Genomic DNA, 22,833 nt, shown 5'->3' with positions numbered 1-22,833 from the left:
TTGAGAGAGACCCGTGATTAATTAATGTTTAAGTGTTTAATTGGAAAAGACGACAGTACTTCAGTGTGTTAAAGTGATTCATGTTTTATTCATTTATTTTACTGTAATGATTGTTGTCATTGATAACAATTTAAGAAAAAAACAGAAAATATACATTTTCATTTTTTTATTTGGTAAAAAAATGCTCATTAAATATCTTGATAGATTTTAACTACTTAAATCGTCTTCAATTCTTCACTGCGTTTGATCTTTAACCAGAGGTGAAAGGCCAAAACAGTAGTCACTTTGTACATGTACTAGCCGTTGGATAAAGGCAAGGTAATGAATAAAATCATTTAGCTGTCGGATAAAATTATTTTCAGAGACTACAGCAGAACCAGTGCTTCGTTTGCACAATTTTAGTATCAGCAATGAAACCATTGTTATCCCGGTTTTGGAAACGATTGAAGTGGACGTTCAGTTTCTAAAGCCAATCGACGTAGGACACACAATAGACTTCGTCTTACAAAACGCGTATATAACGGCTGGGTTCAAGCGTCATGCTTGTACAGCTATGGATCATGGTGAGTATAAGATAATTTCAAAGTAAAAATACTGTTTGCATGTTCAGCTTAATGGTGCACTCTGGGTGGATAATCCCCCCACCCCTCCCCCCACCCATAAAAAGACATTTTTTCATATCGCGACGAACGCTACACGTATTCTAAGAACATTTGTATAAGTCGCTAATATGCATAACTTACCCTGTGCGAGCGGATAAGTGCGCTAGTGGTAACCCAATGCTGCCCGAACTGAGGGTTTGCATGTTCGATCCCTTTTCAGTCCTTACCTACAAAATCGTTTTTTGCACGAAACTTTGAAGCAAGGTGTGTTGTACTAGATGCGTCACATTTTGGCACTAACAGACTCAAGGTCTTCTCTATCACGAGGCGTCTCCTGTATCCAGCTAAACCGTACGAATAAGTCTTCTTTGGGCGATGATCATCGGGGAATTTCTCGGTGCACTCGATACAAATCTAATACTATTTTTATTTATCTCGGTTTTATACTCGAGCGTGTCCAATAAGGTCATTGGTTTACTCGAATCTTAAAAAGGGTGACATTTATAAGTTAATATCCAACATAAAATGACGTCATTCTATGACAAGAGCGTGAACAATATGACTTTTGTCGACAATTCACACACACATGACATGCAACCATTTTAAATTTTAAATGAATGTATTGAAAGTCTTATTGTCATGTATCGACAGTTTTTGTCCTTGGTGACAGGGACTGTTGTATTAATAGAAGTAAACTTTCTGAAACGCTGAACAATGATTAATGTCCATAGACAATAATAACACAAATTGAATCTCAAAACTTATCCATCAATTATGTAGCTGCTAGAACCAATAAGGCTAAACTGCCTGGTAAGAAGGAAAACGTCATCTATCAACATTGAAGAGGCTCGCACAAACTTCTGTCAAATGTGATTCGACAACAAATTAGGAAAATATAATTATCATCGTAAAAAGATTAATTTTAGATCGCATATCATTCTTTGTCTAATTTTCTGCAGCTCGTACGACATCTGCAATCTTAAATCTCCAAGCCACTGTTCACTTGAGATTGACATTTATCATATTACCAGATGAAAATCGATAGTATAACAACGATCGTATAAACATGAGCAAGCCTCGCGCTACCCTGGTTCTAAGCCTCGCATGATAAACTTGATCTTTATCCAAAACTCACATAATATTCTATATATTCTCTCCCGTATTCCCATGCTCATGCCCATTTTTTACCGGGAACTTTCCACCTCACCACCAAGATTCATTTTCCGAACTATGAACACACCAAGTTGACAGAGACCAACTTGATATCGACTATGACCGGTCGTTCTCCGGTAAGAAATTTAATCTGTTGACTAATTAAACATAATAGTTTTTTCAAATGGTTTAGTGACAGAAACCGTCTCGTTATGTGATAAGTGCAGTAAATGATACAATATTCTTTAAAAAAAAATTGCGTAAAAAGGATTATATCAAACATTTGTTGTGATCCTGTGATATTGAAACTCGTTCTTATATGGAATCGCTAACTAATGACATAGGTATTAACGCTTTATGAAGAAATACATTGTGTCAAGAAATTCATTATACAATTAAATATTCATACATTAAAGCAATGAATAACATGAGTACATGTGCAACCAATGTTACGGGCAAACTGACTCTACTGAATATAATATTTATTGAACAAAGATTTATTTCTGTACATACATCGTATACTATTAATGTTTATTTATAACAACATGAGTGGCGAGCGTAACAGTTTATCCAGGCGTAACATGCCATCCAAGAAATACGCATCTGCTTTGGACAGTGGCCCTGTCGTTGATAAAAATAACCATAGTGCGTAGGTGATCATACTTTTAGATAAGTCAATCATAGTTAATGAATTCAATATAAGGTTGTATCGTTTGAATAGTGCACACACATTTATACAGAATGTTTATATTTCATTTTTTTATTATACGATACATCAATATCGTGTATAAAAATACAATACGTTTTTATAGCTTTTCCGTTCTTTCTGGTACATTTTTATCGATTTCCTACAATAGTTAATTGCATATATTCAGCAAGAAAATGGATGCCAATAGAATCACACAATTTTAATGTGTCAAGATATGCAAACTTACCAGCAATAGTCATGTGAAAGTATACCTCTTGGATAAAGTATGACAATAAACTTTACATTATGTTTTAAGCAGTTCAAATTAATTTAAAATCATATGATCTGTATATATCGACATTTACTAGTATTTTAGAAATGACTATATTAATTATTTTTTTTAAAGATTGTTGGGTATTAAAAATATAATATATTATCTGACTAAATAAAATAAAATGTGTTTTCACTTTTCAACTATAAGATGATCAGGCCTTACCTCCAATTTCGGGAAAAAAACTTGAATTAAACCATATTTATCATATCACAGTGATAATGAATACTCCATAACCTGTCGTTACTTATAGAAGTAGAGAATACAAAGGCAACCTCGAGCAATATTATTAGGCTATTTAACAGCGTTGTATACACTACGGTAATATTTTTGGACGAAAACACAGCTAACATACCATATTGGACGAGCACACACGCGAGTGCTTCAGCTGTGCGAGTCTTGTTCTTGTCAAAAATAAAATACATTAACTCTGCACAACTTTCATGCTTACATTGGACTCGTCTATCGGCTTGTCCATTATGTTCAATTGTTTACTCGTCCAAATATATCATCATATGAGTCGTGTTCTGAGAAAACTGGGCTTAATGCATGTGCGTAAAGTGTCGTCCCAGATTAGCTTGTGCAGTCCGCACAGGCTAATCAGGGACGATGCTTTCCGTTTTTATGGTATCTTAAGATTCAAGGAATTCCCTCCTTACCGAAAATCAAGTTTAGGCGGAAAGTATCGTCCCTGATTAGCCTGTGCGGACTGCACAGGCTAATCTGGGATGACACTTTACGCACATGCATTAAGCCCAGTTTTCTCAGAACGCGACTCATATCATCATATTGTACCCACATAATGTCCGCAAGTCACACTTATCTAGACATACCCACATAATGTCCGCAAGTCACACTTATCTAGACATACCCACATAATGTCCGCAAGTCACACTTATCTAGACATACACACATAATGTCCGCAAGTCACACTTATCTAGACATACCCACATAATGTCCGCAAGTCACACTTATCTAGACATACCCATATAATGTCCGCAAGTCACACTTATCTAGATATACCTACATAATGTCCGCAAGTCACACTTATCTAGACATACCCACATAATGTCCGCAAGTCACACTTATCGAGACAAAAATGTCAACTTTCAATAAAACTTGTCATCGCTTTAAATCTAAACTGAGTAATATATTCACAAATAAAGTTGTAATTATCCACGCTTAGTTGATATTGGTACTAGTAATTACCAAACGATTTAAGATAAGGAATGAAGATCTCTTTCACGTATATACTAATATAATCTTAAAGAAAATTGTAAGTGCTGAACATTCTAAAATTAAATTTAATATTCTTTAATTTTCTATTTTATTATATCTAAAACTGGTTAAATGACTCATCTTATTTGCAAACAAAGATCAGACTCATGTTAAAAGACACATATGCATACATGTAATTTAAAACAACACAGAAGTTAAGAAACATACCACACTCTTGGTAAATCTTATACGACTTTCGATATTTAACATGTGGTGACAGAAGTAACAACAGTCATTCCTATACGTCAATTGTTTTATTGCGCCCATCATGAATGCTTTTTTTAATTGAAAAGTGAGTATAATACATTATTTTACTTACCTGGATCTAAAAACAATTGTCGGTTATAAAATCATTTGTATTCTTCTCTCTTTACCTATTAGAAAGTGAACAATTTGCTTGACATATAATGCATCAATAATATAAGCGAAAATTACCGTAATCACTGTAGTTTTAGAGCGATAGAGTTGTGTCCCTTGCTAATGGCCGCACGTGAAAATTGCGCTCTCGAAAAATCTCAATAAATTTCAAAATGGCTATCGATACTGTGCTTTACTGGATACGAATGGGATTATTTGTGATGCCTAAAAAGACAAGAAGTTGAGTGTGTTCATTGTGTGTGAGTAAAAGGAGTATTAGTGTCTGTTTTCGTCTAGCTCTTTTCCTGTCTATGTTGATGTTACTGGGTGGGGATGTGGAGACGACTCCTGGACCGCCACGTTCACAAAAACAACGGACTTAATCGTTCGCTGAAACAGTAGCAAGGCCTACAGAGACGACCGCAACGCCCGCGAGTGCATGGGACGCTCAGTTAAACACAAACCGATCTAACCAGGACAATGAGGTATTGTGTTTTCTCAGAGAAATGAAAGCCGAAGTGCGCTCGGAGTATCTACGATAAACTCAAAAGTTGATGACATAAGTAACACAGTAAATATGTTAAAATCAGAAAATGAATCGCTCATAAAAGAAAATCAAGAAATGAAGAAGCAAATGCATAGCCTTTGTTCGAAAATTGACAGTTTAGAGGGTCATTCACGACGGATTAATCTGCGTTTTCTTGGGATATCGGGTACAAGCGGGGAGAAGTGGGAGGATACGGAACAGAAGGTACGACATTTCATCAAAGACACACTTGGGTTGCCCGATTTTGAGCACGTCGAAATAAAAAGAGCGCACAGAGTGGGTAATACAAATTCTGAAAAACCCCAGATTGTCGCAAAGTTTTCTCGCTACAAAGACCGTGAGACCATACTCAAAAAATCAAGACAAGTTTTGGACAGGCATTCACAATTTTCCGTGCGCGAGGATTTTACTGAGCGAGTTCAACTAAACAGGCGTGAACTGGGAAAGCGATTAGTTCAAGCGCGAAATCAAGGACAATACGCTTCACTGCGTTTTGACAAGCTATTTATTGATATCGAGGTGTTCAAGTACGACGATTTGACCGGGGAGATTATGAGAATTGGAAATACCCGCGTAAGACAACATACACACATGAACAATAGCCAGCTGAATGTGGTGAGAGGGGATTACCGCGATGGCAGTGAGGCGGATCGGTCCGATGGCGAAAGCGAAAGCCGGGGCAACAGGCGGGGTGGAATAGGATCGAGGTCAAGGCCCAACAGAAAACATTACCATTATAACATGGAATGTGTGTGGTCTTAGGAAACGTGTACAACTGTGACTTTGTAAATTATTTATTTTCATTTGACATCATAGGTCTATTAGATACATGGGGTTAGAAAACAATGAATTTTGTGATTTATTAGCAAATTATACATGTTTTGACTCTGCGAGAATTAAAGTAACTAATGCATATCGTAATAGTGGTGGAATAGCCGTTTATGTAAAAAACGAGCTGTTAAAAGATGGCTTTATTTCACAAATATGTCATAACTATCAGGATTGTATTGTTCTGTATATTAAAAGTTCTATTTATAGCTCTTTAAAGTGGCCTTTTCACAGATTTTGGCATATTTTAAATTTTGTCATTGAATGCTTTATATTGATAAATGTAAACATTGGATCTTAAAAGCTCCAGTAAAAAATCAAAAATAAAATTTAAAAAAGAAGAAAAAGTAGCCGATACCAGGGCTCGAACCAGTGACCTCCGGAGTCCTGGTGTTAGCTGAAATAAAATCGCACTAGCCCTCTCGGCTATTCCACCGGGTATACGCAGTGTAAGTATTTTATACGTTATATAAGCAATCTTCGTAGTTTCGTAAATTTAAACGACAACAACAAAACCCTCCAAATTATTCAATCGTTTCGCGTTGCAACGCTTTATAATTTTTAGGTTTTCAAATCGTCAAAAGATTCATATAATGGCTATATTGGACTATGGTAAATGTTCAGTAATACTGTTACCTCACAAATATCATAACTAAAACGAAAATTTGCGAATCTGAAACAACTTTTTTCAATTTTGTCAATTTACCAAACCGTGAAAAGATCCCTTTAAAAGATATCATGTTATATATAGCCTATGTATCACCAGAAGGTTCACCAATTTATGAACGAATGAATGAGATTAATGGTATCACTATTATTGACTCCAATATTTCTTCTTCAAGAGTACTTTATGCTGATGCATGTATATACGTAGCAGGAGATTTAAACGCACGCACAAAAAAAATATTAGATTATATACCTGATGATAATGTTGATAACATTTTTAACATAGAGGTTGATTATAACACGGATCCTTTTGATCGCACACGTAATAATAAAGACTCTGAACGATATAACAATTTTGGGAAAACACTCGTTGAACTTTGTTGTACGCAAGGTATGCATATTTTAAATGGGCGTAGCAACGATGTTTTTTTAGGAAATTTTACATGTCTTACATATAAAGGCGCTAGTGTTGTTGATTACCATGTTGTATCCACTGGCCTATTTTCTCATATTACTTATTTTTGCGTGGAGATGAGGGACGAGTCTGATCATATGCCTATTAGCTCTAAAATAGTTTTAGGCAAAAAGAAAATCATTCGTGCTAACTTCGTCAATCAATATTAATTAAATAACGGTATCGAACACTATCCAAAAATAGAAAAGTATAAATGGAAAGACGCGCACAAGCAAGATTTCCTGAGAGTATTTGAAAACAGTTTTAACATTCAACATTCGCAAATATTGGAAGCAATCGCGTGCACGGATATTGACGAAGCGATCGATAAAATATTAAATTTATTCAAATACGCTGCATCCGATATGAAGGTTAATTATAAAACAAACTATCTTAATGAAAAGGACTCTTCAGTAAATCAACCGTGGTGGGATAGCGAATGCAACGCGGCTAAACAAACGAAGTACGCAGCATTAAGAAGATTCCGGTTAAGTAATGATATATCGGACTATCAATACTATATATCACTCCGTAGAGGGTTTAAAAACATGTGCTCTGCCAAAAAACAAGCGTATCAAACGACGAAACGGAACGAATTGGTTTTATCGCGTACTAAACCAGAGTTGTTCTGGAAAATAATAAAAGGTAGTAATAAGAAGAACAACAAAGTTTCTTGTAATATAGCTCCATTAGCATGGTACGATTATTTTAAAAGCCTTTGTAAAGACAATCAACCAAGTCTAAATGATATAAACCTAGAGGTTAAAGAAACTGAAGAGGATCAAGATCAAATTTTAAACACAGAAATCACTAACGAAAAAATAATAAAAAGTATTTCAAAACTTAAAGATGGAAAATCGCAAGGGACCGATGGCTTTGGGCGGAATTTTATAAAAGTACGATGCATCTGATAACACCTTTATTTCGCGATTTATTTAATAAGATTCTTAATACAGGATTTTTTCCAAATACTTGGCGGGATAGTATTATTGTGCCGGTATATAAGTCAGGCGCTACAGATGACCCCTCTAATTATAGAGGTATATCTTTAAATAATGTTATGTATAAAATATTCTCCAATATCGTATACAACAGACTATGCAAATGGGCATATTAAAACAATAAAATAGCAGAATCACAAGCCGGTTTTCGCAAGGGATATTCAACCATTGATAATTTATTTACTCTTCAAAGCATGGTTCAAAAATATACGTGAAAACCTGGTGGCAGGTTTTATGTGCTTTACGTCGATTTTCAAAAAGCATTTGATAGTTTGATTATTCATAAACTATTTACAACTATGTGTAAAAATGGTGTTAGAGCGAAGCTTTTTCAAAGTATTAAAATCCATGTATTCAAATCTCCGCGGATGTGTACGGATAAATGATAAAAATGTCACGCAAAACTTCAATTGTAACATCGGTACTAGGCAAGGGGACGTAGCCAGTACAATAATTTCTAATTTATACATGAACGCGTTGTCTACCTTTCTAAAATCTAAAGGTCATAGGGGTATTTTTATCACCGAAGACATTTCCGATATAATTTGCATTCTTTTTGCCGATGACGTTGCGAGCTGCGCTGATACTGCGATCGAGCTACAATCACAATTAAACTCTATATCGGAATTTTGTGAAAATACTGGTATGACAATTAACCAACAAAAGACGGAAATCATTGTTTTTAGAAACGGAGGTCGGCTAAGATCATACGAACATTGGGTCTTTAAAAATAATCCCGTAAATGTCACATCTGTATATAAATACATGGGTCTTCTTTTTACACCTAAATTATCATGGAGAAAAGCGAAAGAAAAACTTGCAGCTCAAGCCCGAAAATCTATTTTTGCTATTAAATCATACCAAAGAAACTTTGGATATTTTTCATACACCGAATATTTTAAATTGTTTGATTCAATGGTAAAACCTATACTTACATATGGCTCTGAGATTTATGGAATAGAATTCTCAGACATTCTCGAAAAAAAACAAATCGAGTATTGTAAATATTTTCTTGGTGTAAATAAATCTGTAAATGATAGCATTGTACTAGGAGAATGTGGTAGATTACCACTGTGTATAGAGCATCATGTAAAATGCGTTAAATGTTGGTGTAAATTGATTAGTATGACAGATGATCGATATCCTAGAAATTGTTATATACTGTTAAAGCGACATGACGAAATCGGAAGAACTAATTGGGTGACATCTGTAAAAAATATTTTGTACCGTTATGGATTTGGTTTTGTTTGGATTAGTCAAGAGATAGGAAACGTGGAATTATTCTTAATGTCATTTAAACAAAGATTGATTGATTGTAATTCACAGAACTGGATTGAAACTGTAGGAAATTCATCAAGATGTGATACTTACAAACAATTCAAATCTTTGCTAAACCCGGAAAAATATTTGTTTATCGACATAACATTTTATGTTCGAAAGTCAGTTGCTAGATTCCGTTGTTCAAGCCATAAATTAGCAATTGAAAGTGGTCGGCATTTAGGAATTTCAAGAGAACACCGAATATGTACATATTGTTCCGTCTATTTTAATAATGTATGTATTGAAGATGAGTTTAATGGGTTTTTTTTAATGTCCCAAATTCAACCAAGAAAGACAAATGATTATTCATAAACTATTTACAACTATGTGTAAAAATGGTGATAGAGCGAAGCTTTTTCAAAGTATTAAAATCCATGTATTCAAATCTCCGCGGATGTGTACGGATAAATGATAAAAATGTCACGCAAAACTTCAATTGTAACATCGGTACTAGGCAAGGGGACGTAGCCAGTACAATAATTTCTAATTTATACATGAACGCGTTGTCTACCTTTCTAAAATCTAAAGGTCATAGGGGTATTTTTATCACCGAAGACATTTCCGATATAATTTGCATTCTTTTTGCCGATGACGTTGCGAGCTGCGCTGATACTGCGATCGAGCTACAATCACAATTAAACTCTATATCGGAATTTTGTGAAAATACTGGTATGACAATTAACCAACAAAAGACGGAAATCATTGTTTTTAGAAACGGAGGTCGGCTAAGATCATACGAACATTGGGTCTTTAAAAATAATCCCGTAAATGTCACATCTGTATATAAATACAAATTCAACCAAGAAAGACAAATGTTTATCTTTTCATGGTACAATGGTGAACAAAATTTCCTAAATTTTTGCAATCTTATGCAAATTTCTGATGAAAGTAAATTAAAAGCATAGCCTTTTTTGTAACTGAAATAATGAAAAAGAAAGATGTAGAACAAAATTGATGTTCAAACTTGATGTAATCACAACTCAAAAATAATAATGTGTTGTTACTAATACCCCGGTATATGCTGTATTTTGGGCCGGTGGCCTTTATTTACGAAATAAACGTTTTTTCTTTGTCTTTTCTTTTTGTCCTTTTGTCAAACCACGACATTTAATTATTGAACGGTGGTTAAATGAGTTTTTTTATATCGTCGACAAGCTTAAGTGATTTGTTGATGACTTACTACGTGCACCGGGTCCGCCTTAAAAGCAAGTCGACAACTGCGCTTCCCCGGACAACTTCCTTTTTATATTTTCACTGTGTATTAATTCAACAAAGAAACAGACAAAGAAACATTTTCCCGATTAAAAAATAGTGGTAAATGTAAGTAAACACAGTATTACAAAGCTTCGTTTAATCTTTATTTATTTGATCCCGTCACAAAGTCAGGGGTAATACACTTTTGTGAGATTGCACCTTGTTTATGGTCACAGTGCAGACACATCCTTTCTTGTGCTTAGTTAAAGAAACCGACATTTATCAAAACGTTTATTTTATATTGCTAAGAGCAAATACAGTGTACAAAATGAGGCAGATTTGATAGTGTGGCCCAATCATATCACTCATTAAGAGTGATTTCCCTTGTATTCACTGTAGACACGCATACTCAGCGATCCAACATACTTTGTTCAAATAAGAAGAATTAATCTGAAAGGAAAACTGAAGAAAATATGTAACTTGTTTCACAGTACTGCATTTTATAGCGTTATTTTCGATCGCCAAAACATTATGCTTTTTTACTAGGGTGACTACAAAGTGAAAGTAACCATCACGAAAAAAAAAGCATAGCGGAAGTGGTGGCCTGAAACTGGTTCCAGTACAGCGTTACAGAAAATTGCATCGGTATAAGCTGCCTATTTGGCAAACGACGCTCGGAGCAGAAATGACATTTATGTTTGCAATTTGAGAAAATTATGTATGCTCAATATTTAAGAAAAACATTTATAAACAATCAAGTTCTAAATCATTTAAGTTGAAATTGAAATGATATATTTGAATATACGTCTGTTTTACTTGTCTGTGTATATTTTAGTGATAATAATAGCACTTCTTATAGGTGTACACACTGCTTTCTGTTTTTAATAATTATATTCATGCAGTGTGCACCGTTACAATTTGCCGACACATGTAAGGAGTGTCTCACAACGTAAGAAAACACCCCGTATACAGTTTTATGCTATTTTTTTTTAAATAAATGAAGAACCGCATGTTTTAAAACAGAAACTTTCGCTATATGTATTGTCTTATATAATAACATGATGCTCGCTGATTTTCATAAAGATCACGGAAAAGACAATCGTTGTAAAACAACCCCAAAAAGATGTCAATATAAGAAATGATATCGTTTTTTTTCCAAGTTGCATAAACGTCTATTGAATTATTATAGAATCAAACTTATTCGAATCCTCATCATCCCTAGTTTCCTAAAACACTTTGTCCCTAGCAACTATGCCCACCGCCATTGTGGTTATATTCTTACGAATTATAAATAACACAGTGTCCATTCTTCAATAAAGAACTATAAATCGAAAGTCATTTCCTAACCAAATAACTAATAATAATATATCTACTAACTAATGTGTGTTATGTTAACAACTTCTATACAAATTATATATTAATATAAACTCAGAGGGGATAATCACGTGATAGTCAAGATGGCAATGACCATGCCGATACAGGTATTTTTCACAGTTTTATACCCTTTATTACTTTTGATTATTTTTTTAATACCGCTCACTTTTCAGCAATATCAGTAAAAAGTGATGAGTGTTTGTTTCGTATAAATATTCGCCTTTTATCTCGACGTTACTCGCTACGAATTTTCCAACGGGAGTTGTAGATTCGTGTCCTTGCTATGAAAATTCATAGCAAGTAAAGTCGAGATATAGAGCGAATACTTTTTGCTGATATGTCTGGAAAGTGAGTGGCATTTAAAAATTAATTAAAGTAACAAACGGTATACAACGGAGAAGAATACCTGTCTCGGCATGGACGTCACCATCTTGACTATCACTTGATTACACCCTCTGCACTTTCAGATGATTTCGATTATTACTGCGACTCGAGGCTTTTAAGAAATAACCCTCGGTAAATCGTTACATATCGACAATTAAATAAACGAAACGTTTATAGTATTAAGAGTAAAACGAATTATTTTATAATAAGCACACTAACTATGAACATGTGATGAAAATTAATAGTAGTCCCTCCTGGTTTCTGTACCAAAACTTGATGCGAATGGTTTCCCTTCTCCCGAAGGCAGCCAGCGTTTTCCAATAATATTGATCCATACTGCTGTAGCTTCGAGACATATATAAGATAGCATCATCGGAACATAAAAGGAATAATTGTTTCTATATGCGCGGGGGAACTTCGATTATTATAGATCGGACAGCAGTTCTATTTTCATAGTGTTTTACCTAGAATAACTCGGTATTTAGCCGTGAACAAAACGCGAATGTTATGATCTGAGACTAGTGTCCACTCTACTGTAATAGTTGCATTTAGTACTACGAATAAAACAAGACTTGACTGGAACGAAATTAGTACTGCGTATGTAACAAACTTGACTGTAACCAGTAAGAAATACTTTAAGGAAAAAGGAAGGCCGTAGCTGTATTGTGTAGCTTGGATCGCATGGAGTTAAGAAAATGATTAATGTTTAGGCTATCGTATTGCTTGGGAGGTACCAATGTACAACACCTGAAATAAATACAAAGAACACAACCTGAACGACACTAAGAGGTAATTTTACATATTAATACAATAACAACAACAGACGAGCAAAGTGTTTACACTTGTACATACATGTTTGTGTTATGCTGACACATAGTAACATCATTCGCTAAACAATGTATAGAAACTAATTTGTTTAGGTATCAGTTATAAGACAGAACCGATTTGTTTGAAGGGAAGGGAATAATGAATTTACACCTTGTCTATGTTGTCATCAATCCAATTATCGCTTGTACATCTGTCTATGTTAGATTATGATGAAATCGAATCTAAAAGGGAAGATCCGTTCATTTTACCAATACTGGAAATACTATGTGTATAGTAATTTTACCACGATGCTACCATTTGTATTTTTACTATACTATATGAACATATCAATAGTACATATACTAATTTACATTGTGTATCGAATTTTACGAGTGTCATTTCATTTCCTACAATATTAGATGTACAAGTGTATTATTACAACTGATGGTTATAAAACAAAATGTTCGTATTTTGTGTAAATAGTTGTAACGTGAGTCTTATGGCATATAAATTGGCATATGTGTACATGTGTGCAAGATCTTTCACCCTGTTTTTTTTGCAAACTAATGATTTCGCAAATATAAAAGTCTGACTGTTAAACATACACACGACCAAGATTACATTTTGGATGAATCTACGATTGTACCAGATAAGCCTAAATACGCGATAATTAAGCCAAAAAGGTATTGTCTTAAATATAGAATGCTTTGGTGACGACAAAAGAAAAATAATCATAGCTTTTTTTTGCTTTTTATTTCGATAAATACATAAAGTGTTTGTTTTTTTTCCCTCTAAACTATTAATAATATATTGTTAATGTCAAGTATTTTACACGGACCGAGCGTATCTCTTTTACACAGTTCACATGTTTGCATGTATTTTCATGAATGTGTTGTGCAGCAAAACATATGCAAACACTCGACAAATAATTATGACTTAAAGAACTCCTGTATTTCTTAATTCTTAAGGGTATTGATTATTGAAATTCAATATCTTTATAAGGATTCTGTCAGATAGAGGTTATTAATAAAACATCAATGGAGTATGATCGTCGCATAATACAACTTATGACAACCATATGAAATCATTATGGTATTATTTAATTATAAAAACATGTATTATAATAATATTGAAGAAAATAATAACATTAAAGAAGAGAAAGCTTTTGATATGTAACCATGTAACCATGAAAATTATACAAGACCAATTGAGAAGTGTAAAAAAGTCCTAGAATCAATGTAAAAACATGAACGTTCTATTAATACTATGAACGCAATGAAAGTTGTTCGAAAATACTTTCAATGTTTAATACCTGACGCAACGTTAAACTCTAGAATGTACGCATGATTAAACATGACTACTTTGATTGATTAAATATCAATTATTTTTTTATAATACAACCGGCCAAACACAAATGCAAAGCGTTGCATCTGTGTCCAAGTTGCTCGTAGGGTACCCTCACCGTGATTGATACATCTCGTTTACAAGTGTCCATGTTGCTCGTAGGGTACCCTCACCGTGATTGATACATCTCGTTTACAAGTGTCCATGTTGCTCGTAGGGTACCCTCACCGTGATTGATACATCTCGTTTACAAGGATATACAGTATTTAGATAAATCATTAACGGTATTATCGGTAACCAGTTCTGTTGGAAGTGCACTACATATGCCTCCGAGTTCGGTCAATACACACTTGTCCTGATAATCGGGTTCTTGATAATATATTTCCCAAAGGGAATATAGTATAAAGTTACCCCGACTAATGACCAAAGAGCGTCGCGAGATTCCGTGTAACCACGTCCAATAGTTCTCTCTAAGGTTATCATTTCTCTAATTACAGCGCTACCGTATTCAGACATACTACTGTAGATTATAAACGTCGCGTGTTGATTTTAAGAAAGAAGCTAGTCCTTATTTTGCTGCAAAATATGTAATATACATTCCATATTAATCGAATATCCTGTTTTACAGCCAAATTTCCAAGACTGTATTCTGCGTCACATATCCTTCAATCGCCACTCCGATTTAAACTTTGCTGATATCAATGTACATCTTTTCGACCAAAATTAAACAATGCATTGAATCGGTATAAGATAATGATAAGTAATTATAAATCATTAAATGTTCAAACATACACGAGCCTATGGAGTAAATCAATTCAGTATACAAAGTTCGTATCAGGTCTGCATTAAAGTACTATGCTTTCAAATTTTAGAATATAATTATTTAAACAATGTTTTTCTCTACAAACACAATATATTTGTGTCACATATACATCTCTTTTTTTTTCTTTTCAAGTTATGCGTGTTAAAACATGTTGAATCATGTTTGGTGCGGGTGGTACTACATTCTCGTTTTTGCGAATATTACAAGATCGTTTCTGTATTGGTATATTTCACGCAAAATACACGCGTTATGCCCTTAATTGCTTTTGTCGTCCTTGATAAAATCAATTTGATTAAAAAACCAATCCTGCCGTGCACAATTAGATCATAATGATTAATTGGTCGTTTGCTATTTCTGTAAGAAGTTGCTATATGTGGGCCACCGAGTGACATAATTATCATGTCACAAATTCCTTAAAGTTCAGTCTAAGTTTCCGTTACAACTTACGATTGTCGAAAAAAAGACGCAAACAATGATTCTCCACATGGTATTTTCATTGCACGAATCCAATATTCAGCCCACGTATTTTCGTAGATAAGCCAAATGATTAAAATCGTCATAGAAGTGGTAATTGTTAAAATGTACGACTTTTGAGTGATCCGGCGGCATAATAACTTCACTGAAATTGTTGGGAATTTAGCGCGCCGTCGTGTGACGCCGCCGAATAACGTCATATACATGCACGTCATCTTGTTATTGTTGTTTCAGTTGATATATTGTTATGATTGAGAACGGACGACATTAAAACAAAAAACACAACGCTATACTCATTTATTCACTTCAAGTAGACATTTTGGTGCCGTGACGAAAAAACTAAGTATGCCGTCAACAAATACAGATAAGTTAAAGGGGCAGAGACTAGGAAATCAGAAAGTTATTGAGCGATTAATCGAAAGATTGGAAGAAAATGACAAATTGCAGTTTGAACCAACCATCGTTGCTATAGAGAACCAGTTGGAGATAATACGGGGATTAAATGAGAAAATAATCGCACTATCAGACGCGGAATCGATCCCAGACGAGCTGTTAGACTCGCAGATGTACGTTTTTGACATGGAAGCGAAGCTTCGGAGATACCGTCAAAATCTGCGTGATCACCCATCTTCAAGTAGTACAGCCGTCCATGATAGTAGTCTGTCGATGTCCGTTCTGCAGCCAACCGAGCCATCCAATACACGCTATCGAAGCGTAGAGGAAGAACCACACGCGCCTCTACAGTTACCTACCCTACCGACATCATCCGAAAACGTTAATCAGTCGTCGCTTCCGGCCTTTCATCAACCCCGTCAAGTCGCTAGGGCCATCGCTGACACCAACATAATGCAACCAGCCCAGCAGAGTATGTATTTTCACCAGCTTCCAAAGCTCAACCTCATAGCATTTAACGGCGACATCTTAACGTGGCAATCGTTTTGGGACAGCTATGAATCGGCCATACATAAAAACGGAAGTTTGACAGATGTCCAAAAATTTAATTATTTGAAGACAATGCTGGAGGGCGAGGCGTCCAGAACAATTGAAGGGTTTGCTCTTACCAACGCTAACTACGGCCAGGCAATCTCACTGTTGACTTAGAGGTATGGACAAAAACATAAAATCATAACGGCATATATGAATGCGTTATTACACCTTCCGTCCCCTTACGCCACTGTGCAGAGTCTAAGTGGATTTAATGACCAAATGGAGACAACATTCGGGGTCCTGAATTGCTAGGAGAATCGCAAGAGAATTACGGCACTCTCCTCGTTCCCGTCATTCTGCAGAGACTTCCGCCAGACACAAAACGGAATTTAGCAAGAGATCACGGGACCGGTAGTTGGAAATTGAGTGATCTTCGACGCGCCATTTATCGGGAGATCGACATTATGGACGCAGGGAACACACACAACGACCAAACAGACTTGCTACCCACTGCAGCGTTTCACACTGGGTCCCGGAAGAAGACCATTTACAACCGGAAGTCACCGAAATGTCAGAAGGAAATCGAGCAACGTATGTGCGTGTTCTGTGAAAGAACCCATCAGGGTGAATGCAAAACAGTAAGTGACATTTCAGTGCGCATTTCCATCGTAAAGAAAAAAGGGCTTTGTTTTAATTGCCTGAGCAAATTGCATCAAGCTGTAAACTGTCCATCAAGATTTCGCTGTCGCATATGTAAAGGCAAACACCATTCATTCATATGTGAATCGTCACAGGAATCATCGCATTGTGTCACAAATAAAACCTCTGAAACTTCACAGAATCGTTCTAGCAGTCACAATGGTCATACATGGAGTAACAGGGAGGGGGCAGCCATATTACACTCGTCGTCATTGACATCCCACTTAGATGTTCTGTTGAAGACAGCAGTCTCACCGTTGTGCGCCGGCGGACGGTACGCTGAGGCCAATATACTCATGGACGAAGGTGCGCAGAGATCATTCATTACGCAGAAGTAAGCCGACAAGCTGCAGTTGCAACATGACGGAACTGACGTCATCAACTTGTCATCTTTTGGAGATCTCGCACACAGCGTCAGGCGTCTTCATACAGCAACCATCAATATCGTGGCAACAGATGGATGTATGATTCCCATTCGGGTACTTATCGTTCCTGTAATTGCGAAACCATTAATGAACCGCTGTCGACAGTCTATCAAGAGTTTGAAGTATCTACGAGGGCTGCAACTCGCACATCCGGTGACGATGGAGGATTCATTTGAAATCTCTCTACTCGTCGGTGCAGATTTCTACTGGCAGATCGTGGGAGACCAGGTAGTACGAGGCGATGGTCCTACAGCCGTCAGCTCTCGCATCGGCTATTTCCTATCAGGGCCACTTCCGGAAAGCGCAAATCATGGAACGAGCGTTATGGATGTTATCACTGCACATGTAGCTACAGATGTATCACGCTTCTGGGATATTGAGACGTTAGGCATCAAACCGGAAGACGCAGAACAGGCATGCGCAGTCGACATTATGAAAAGCTACCAAGATACGTGTTTAACATTTTCTGACGGTAAATACACAGCAAGATTGCCATGGAAAGAGGAACACTCTACTCTACCTACAAATTACGAAATAGCAAGGAAGAGAACAGAAAGTAGCATAAGAAGACTTAGTAAAGACCCAGCAACACTTGCCTGTTATAGAAAGATCATAAATGACCAAGAGAGATGCGGATTTATTGAACGGGTCGAAAACGATAGCACCTCGGCTCGTATTCACTATATTCCACATCATGGGGTTAAAAAGGACTCTGCTACAACTCCAATGAGAATTGTTTACGATTGTAGTTGTCGACAAGTAACCGGAAGTGCCAGTCTCAATGATTGTTTAATGTCAACGCCACCGGAACTCAATGATCTGACACTGCTTCTGATGAAGTTTCGAATAGGACAGTACGGTGTTGTCTCTGACATAGAGAAGGCATTCCTCAACTTAATGCTACATGAAGATGATCGTGATGTCACAAGATTCCTTTGGCTGTCGGACCCAACAGACCCATGCAGTTCACTGACGACATACCGTTTCCGAGCTGTTTTATTCGGAGCAACGTGTTCCCCATTTATTCTAAGCGCAACAATTTTGAAGCACTTGACCCTGAACAAAGACAACACAGCTGCGAGCACAATCAGCAATGACCTATACGTCGACAACGTCGTTTCAAGTTTCACATCAGAGACTGATGTACTGAAGTACCTCCGCCAGGCACGTGAGTTGATGGCAGCCGGCGGCTTTAACCTGAGATCATGGACGTCAAATTCAAGCGAACTGAGGACTATGGCAGAAGCTGAAGGTGTCGTAGACAGGGATGCTGTGATAAAGGTGTTAGGTTTGCTATGGGAACCGGAAATAGACCAGATGTCATTTGTCATGCGCTCCATAAATTCCAAGACAAAGGCTACTAAGCGTCGAATTTTACAGCAGACGTCGACGATTTTTGACCCGCTTGGCATGTTGGCCCCAGTCACCATTCGTGCAAAGTTGCTGATTCAGGACCTATGGAAGCGGAAGTATGCGTGGGACACACCAATTCCGGAACGTGAACAAAACACCTGGCTACCAGTGGTCCAGATAATTATTTGGGAAATAGGGTTTTCACCCTTTGATTTTGAAAAATAGGGTGATTTCATTCTTGAAATAGGGTGAACTGAGTTTTAAACGACGGATTAAGTCAGATTGAAAGCGCATGTATGTCGTCGTAAATTATTTGGTCAGACGCTTGATTTTACTATGAAATCTAGTCCGCAGAGCGTTTTATTTACTTTGACTGTTTCTTGCTCCAACATCCAGGTGCTTGCTGAATGAAAGCATCGCCTCGTTACGATAATACTTCAAAAGAGAAAATACCGAACATGAGAAAAGCATTTTCGATCGAAGCCATTGTATTGTACGCATCCCATTTGACGAGTTTGCGTAAAAGTCAAATTGGTTGCGTTTTCAATACGCATGATATTGTATTTCTTTGCGTTTTTGAACATTTTAATAGGGTAAAAGACGCAGATACGCAGCTTATCTGGGGCACTGGGCTACACATCGCAGAAGACTTAAATGAAGCTATGACGACATCATTCCTGAGACAGTATTTTCCGGACAACCCACCGAACATGGTCGATGAAGATTACGTGTTACACGTGTTTGTTGACGCCAGTACACGTGCGTACGGCGCAGTCGCATACCTGAACACATCGTCGAATTCAGCGTTCGTCTTTGCCAAGAACCGAGTGGCTCCAGTAAATGAATTATCTCTACCGAGGCTGGAATTAATGGCGGCGCTCATTGGCGCACGTGTCGCCAAGCACGTGATGAAAGCTGTTCTATGCAAGAGAGTAGTCTGCTGGTCTGACAGTCAGATCACGCTGCATTGGATACATTCTACAAAACAATTAAAACGTTTTGAAAACAGAGTAGAAGAGATCCGGAAGCTCATCCCAGACGCGGAATGGCGGTATTGTCCGACAGTCGACCATCCGGCGGATCTCCAGACACGCGGCATCTTTGCGTCTCAACTTAAGAAAAGCATTCTTTGGAGAGAAGGTCCCCAATGGCTGAATGACAAAAGTAAATGGCCGTCGTGGAATACAGCAGCAATCACGACAGTGTTGTTGGAAACAGAAGAGAAAAAAGAAAAAAAAGATGATGATAATGATGAAATCGTTTGCGTACAGACCTCCAACCTGATGTCAGCAACTGATTCTTACATCATTGTCGATTGCGAAAGATTTAGCAGTTACCGGAAATTAATTCGTACTACAGCTTTCGTATACAGTTTCGTAAGAAATTGCCGGTCAACACCTGAAACTCGACAACTCGGTTGTATTTCTGTGAATGAGATGAACTTTGCTGAGAAAGCATTGATACGAAGTGTCCAAAACCTGAGCTACACTGACGTAATGACAGAGCTTAAAAATAACAACATACGACAGTCGATCATTAAGCAATTACGTCTCTACATTGACAATGTAGAGACATTCGCTGTGGCGGGAGGATTCACAACGCACGAATACCTGCAGATACAAGATTCCCGTATCTCCTGCCTACACGCAGCCATTTTACGACATTGATCATAAGAGACGCTCATTGCAGCCAGTTACATGCCGGCGTTTTGCAGACAGTAACTCACATACGGCAAAAATACTGGATACCTTCAATTCGCCAGCGAGTCAATGGTATTTTAAGGATATGTACTACGTGCTTGAAGATCAACAGCAGACCCTACAGAGCGCCTACCTTCCCTCCACTTCCGAAAGACAGAGTTTCTGACGAGGCACCGTTTACAGTTACCGGCGTAGACTTTACGGGCGCCCTTCACGTCAGAGAGAAAACAGGTATACATAAGGTGTACATTTGCCTATTTACCTGCGCCAGTACCCGAGCCGTGCACCTTGAAGTTGTTCCCGACTTATCAGAAGAAACCTTCATGCTGGCATTTAGACGGTTTGTCAGCCGACGCTCTGTACCGAAGATTATGATGTCAGACAATGCGACCACCTTCCGAGCTGCGGCGAGTCACATTCACCGAATGACACACAATACTCAGGCGTGTCTTGCAGCACGGGGCACAGAATGGAAGTTCATACCGCAACGCGCACCTTGGTATGGTGGTTGGTGGGAACGGCTAATAGGCATCACGAAGAAGACCATAAAGAAAGTACTTGGTAATGCTTCAGTAGACTTACATACACTGCAGACCGTCGTCACTGAAGTAGAGGCAATTATCAAGGACAGACCGCTCACATTCGTTTCAACATCACGTGAAGATCCAGAGCCGTTAACACCCGCTCATCTGTTGTACGGCAAGCGGATGACGTCACTGCCTACATACGACACTCCCGACGTAGACGATATCATTTGGCGCAATCATACCAGAGAGAACGCAACACGGCGTCTTGACCAACACAGACGAGTCATCGACCAATACTGGGCGTGCTGGAAACGTGAATACTTGACGTCACTACGCGAGCACCATAAGACGAAAGGCGGCAACAACCATCAGATGATACGTTTGGGCGACGTTGTTATCGTGCAGGACGACTTCAAACCACGACTTCAGTGGACCCTTGACGTGGTAGACGAGCTTCTCACCGGAAAGGATGGGTTGACGAGGGCCGCGCGCCTCCGTACATCAGGTGGAATCACCACGAGACCTATCGTCAAATTATACCCGCTAGAAGTACACTGTGACGACAACTGACTTTTATTGTGTGCAATCAAGTGTTGAACTCTTTTCTGATGTTTTGGACATTTGAAGTTTTAAAAACATCAGTAGATTTAATTATTTTATTTAAATAAGCATATTTTGTAAGTGTATATTAACATTTCGCGGCCCGGAGAATGTTGGGAATTTAGCGCGCCGTCGTGTGACGCCGCCGTTGGCGCGCCGTTGTGTGACGCCGCCGAATAAATTCATATACATACACGTCATCTTGTTATTGTTGTTTCAGTTGATATATTGTTATGATTGAGAACGGACGACATTAAAACGAAAAACACAACGCTATACTCATTTATTCAATTCAAGTAGACAGAAATGATGATTTAAACGCGTGTGCAAGAAACATGATTAGTAGATGCGTGTGTGAACGGTGTCCTCTGAGATTTGTGCAGTCCAGATTGTTGCTAGGAAACTAATTCTCGTTGAATTTCCAGCATTGTGCTATCCTGAACCGCTGTGCTGAGCCGAGTCTCATAAGCCTGTTTTGTTCGAGGAAAAGATACGGGAGACGCATTATGATGCACGCATTTAACCGGAAATTACTCAATCTCAACTGAGAAAGAAATGAAACCCATACAATTTATTTAAGACATCGCATTAATCGAACCGTTTTATTTTTTATTTTTTTTAACATTTATATTCATTTCCAAACGTCACAATTACCATCACAATGAAAGTTAACACATAAACTGTTAACTTGGCATATACTTAATGAATGTTAGTTAATTTTCAAAATCAGAACTTCTAAAGCGGAACAATACATACTTATTGTTTATAAACAAAGTATCTATTTGTTATTAGAAGAGGTTAGATTTTCTGTTATTGACACACAATATATCACATATACTATTGTATATGTCTAACATAATAATGAAAGCAGATTGGTGTTGTTTTTTTAATTTAGTCACATATATGTAAAGTAATTGATGTTACTTTTTTGAGTAAATAATTTTAAAACAATATTCGCTTAAAATATGCATGTTTGTG

At 37.2% G+C, this 22,833-nt stretch overlaps 1 protein-coding gene across 1 annotated transcript in view; it reads left to right on the top strand.

Annotated features, from left to right (window-relative positions):
• Window positions 1-12,600: 12,600 nt before the first annotated feature.
• The window catches only part of LOC127851348 (synaptotagmin-12-like), a 47,623-nt gene continuing 37,390 nt past the window's right edge, over window positions 12,601-22,833 (top strand). Inside the window, exon 1 of the mRNA XM_052385073.1 lies at window positions 12,601-12,965. The gene's annotated coding sequence lies outside the window, so the exon portion shown is untranslated. The remainder of the gene's footprint in view (window positions 12,966-22,833) is intronic.

Source organism: Dreissena polymorpha, chromosome 11, assembly GCF_020536995.1.
Source record: "Dreissena polymorpha isolate Duluth1 chromosome 11, UMN_Dpol_1.0, whole genome shotgun sequence".
NCBI lineage: Eukaryota > Metazoa > Mollusca > Bivalvia > Myida > Dreissenidae > Dreissena > Dreissena polymorpha.
The sequence above is the reverse complement of the archived record's forward strand: the minus strand, read 5'-3'. Positions and strand labels throughout refer to the sequence as shown.